A 3,450-nucleotide genomic window follows, 5' to 3' on the forward strand; every position below is an offset into this window, starting at 1 on the left:
TTGTCTGTTACTGGTGTATAAGAATGCTTGTGATTTTTGCACATTAATTTTGTATCCTGAGACTTTGCTGAAGTTGCTTATCAGCTTAACGGACAGACTGCCTGCTCAAGTGGGTCCCTGACCCCTGAGTAGCCTAACTGGGAGACATCCCCCACTAGGGGCAGTCTGACACCCCACACCTCACAGGGTGGAGTACACCCCTGAGAGGAAGCTTCCAAAGTAAGAATCAGACAGGTACACTCGCAAAAATACTTTTTAAAACATTAGAATTTCTCTCTACATTTGATTTATTTCATCTGCTAATATACCCAAGTGTATTACTCTGAGCTCCTTCTGGCATGTCACTTGTTTGAGTTGAGGACTATGCACTGGACATACAGGAGAAACATAGCTCAGAACGAGGAAGGCGGGCTGGGAGACCTCACTCTGATTCTCAAGTGAAGGGAATCCCAGAGCTTGCTATCTTTTTAGCACCAAGATGCCATGAAAACGAGAGCTGCTGGGATTCTTTGATGTGTTCGAGTCCACAGGTCCTCTGCTGTGTGCAAACTGAATTTCATTTGGATAACCAGTTCCTTTTCTCTCGTCCCTTTACTATGTTTCTTCTGGATTTTTTCTAGAACACTAGCCTGTTTCCCTTTTTCATCCCCCAGAGATAGAAGCATTATGTTTCCTGCCAAGCTGACAGGTTTGAGAGCACAAGTGTTCTGTCTCCTATGAAGACTTCAGCCTTAACATTTCCATTCATGAGGTTGCTGTTACTTTTCTCGGCGTTTACCAAGTATCTGACTTTTATTGTGCTGTACTCTATTGGCTTTGAAGGATTTCTCAGTGGCTTAGCAGTGATTGAGGTAATGAAGACACTGCCACAGGTAATTGACTTTTGTTTTCTTGTGACAGAAAAACATTTTCCACTTTTGCTCTACATAGCAAGTCCCACAAAAATGAAAACTCAAACCGTGATCACATAAAAAAAATTAAAGTGTGAACTAGCTGATGCATATTGGGAAAGTTAGCTTTGAAACTCTTTAGCAAGAACTGCATATTGTTTAGGGTACATGCTAAAACTGACTTTTTTTCCTGAAAACACTACTCTAGAAGGAATAAAATATGGTTTATGCTTATATGCCGCTGGGGTATACATGTGAGATTGTGTCATGTGAGGCATGCTTTAGGCTAAAGAAAAGATGTTTCTCTGTTAGAAAACAGGATGAGTATATGATTGGATATGATGTAGGCATACTGAGCTACGTCTCATTCAGTACCTAAATAAGAAGACCCTAAACATTCTCGGTCAGAAGCGATTGGCTATATTTCATTTTTTAAAGTAATAATAGATGGAATGGACCTTCAGAAAAGTTGACTGTGTAAAGAAATAAGTCAGAAAGCTTAGTATTCAGGTCTAGATGTCATGAATTGACCATCTGGCAGAACTAGAATCCAGCAAAAACGATCTTACGTAATTTCCAGGAGAAAATGGTAGGACAGATCTAGGCTCTGGTGGATAAGTGGTGGTGAAAAGTGTATAACAAATAGTGCTTGTTATTGGAGAGAGTAGTTTTCCCAGCTTCCGAATGTAGTTGACTGCCAGGATTGCATCAATGGAGTGCCTAGTTAACAAGCAACTATTAAGGGTTACTTGGGATTGTTTCAGGTAAATCTACTTTCTAGAATGCAGGCACTTTCTTTGTTCATAGTTTTGGACTTTAAGTTTTTTTTTTTTTTTTTTTTTTTTTAAGGCTGAAAAGTTAATACAGGTTAATTATTCCTTATCTGAAATGCTTGTGACCAGAAAGAAGTGTTTTGGATTTCTGGCTTTTTTGGGGAATATTTGCATTATACTTAACGGTTGAGCATCCCTAATCCAAAAAATCTGAAATCTGAAATGTTCCAATGAGCATTTCCTGTTTAGCAATGGTGTAGTTAAGAACTTGGACTTGGGGCCGGGCGCGGTGGCTCAAGCCTGTAATTCCAGCACTTTGGGAGGCCGAGACAGGCGGATCACGAGGTCAGGAGATCGAGACCATCCTGGCTAACACGGTGAAACCCCGTCTCTACTAAAAAATACAAAAAACTAGCCAGGCGAGGTGGCGGGTGCCTGTAGTCCCAGCTACTTGGGAGGTTGAGGCAGGAGAATGGCGTAAACCCGGGAGGCGGAGCTTGCAGCGAGTTGAGATCCGGCCACTGCACTCCAGCCTGGGCGACAGAGCGAGACTCTGTCTCAAAAAAAAAAAAAAAAAAAAACCTGGACTTGGGAGGCAGAGTTGCCATGGTTTGAATACTGGTACTACCACGTACCCGATCTTTCTGTGTCTCAGTTTTCTCGTCTGTAAAATAAGGTAACAATAGTGCCTCATAATGTTATGCAGATTAGTGAGTTAATGTTTATAAATAGTCCATGGCATGTAGTTAAGAGCTTGTAAACTGGTTTAGTAACTGAATTGAGCATTAAATTCTGAAGATATCCATCTTCAAAACTTAATAAGCATTATTCCCTCTACATTTTACTTCCATCTCTCTCAATATAGTGTTTTACTTGGATGTAATCTGTTTAGATGATGGGTTTGTAGAACCATAGTTAAGAAAAGAACTTAAGCACCTAAGTTTTTTCCTTGTGTACTTAAATATATATATGTATTATATATATGTATTATATATATATATATGTATATCCCCAAACAGATGGGTTGTCATGTGTGTGGAAGAAGTAAACACATTCTATCCCTAGTTCACCATTCTAGAGCGTTGACTTTTAGAGTCGGAAGTGATTCACATGAATTAAAACTTCAAAAAAATATTTTAAGGACAGTTAAAACCTGGCTATTGGTATAAGCAAACTGGGAAGTCGTTAGACTGTAATAAGTTATTACACTTAAGGAAAGATGGCTTAATGGTATACCTCATGTGCATCCTATATTAAACAAAATTGTTGCATTGTAGAAAAATTAAGTTTGCTTCTTATTTAGGTGTTTCCTATTTGAAGGAAGATTCTGAAGATTCTGGAGAATCTCATTCTGTAATTTTGGAGTAGAGCCTAGAAACAAACTTTTTTTTTTAATTAATTAACTTTATTTTCAAGAACATACATACTTTTAACAAACATCCCAGCTGGGCGTGGTGGCTCACGCCTGTAATCCCAGCACTTTGGGAGGCTGAGGCGGGCACATCACCCGAGGTCAGGAGTTCAAGACCAGCCTGATCAAGATGGAGAAACCCTGTCTCTACAAAAAATACTAAATTAGCCGGGCATAGTGGCACATGCCTGTAATCCCAGCTACTTGGGAGGCTGAGGCAGGAGAATCGCTTGAAGGGAGCAACTGCCGGGAGGCAGAGGTTGCAGTGAGCCGAGATTGAGCCACTGCTCTCCAGACTGGGCAACAAGAGCGAAACTCCATCTCAAAAAAAAAAAAAAAAAAGAAAGAAAAGAAAAAACCCACATGGTTGAGTTAA

At 40.0% G+C, this 3,450-nt stretch overlaps 1 protein-coding gene across 7 annotated transcripts in view; it reads left to right on the forward strand.

Annotated features, from left to right (window-relative positions):
• Positions 1-3,450, forward strand: part of SIRAL1 (SIR2 antiphage like 1) — a 54,507-nt gene that overhangs the window by 20,610 nt on the left and 30,447 nt on the right. Inside the window, exon 1 of one of the 7 annotated variants that reach the window (XM_017892262.1) lies at positions 718-872. The exons of the other annotated variants lie outside the window; for them this stretch is intronic. The gene's annotated coding sequence lies outside the window, so the exon portion shown is untranslated. Of the gene's footprint in view, positions 1-717; positions 873-3,450 lie in introns of those variants that run through there. 7 annotated transcript variants of the gene reach the window in all.

Source organism: Rhinopithecus bieti, unplaced genomic scaffold (genome assembly GCF_001698545.2).
Source record: "Rhinopithecus bieti isolate Rb0 unplaced genomic scaffold, ASM169854v2 scaffold_20150, whole genome shotgun sequence".
Lineage (NCBI taxonomy): Eukaryota > Metazoa > Chordata > Mammalia > Primates > Cercopithecidae > Rhinopithecus > Rhinopithecus bieti.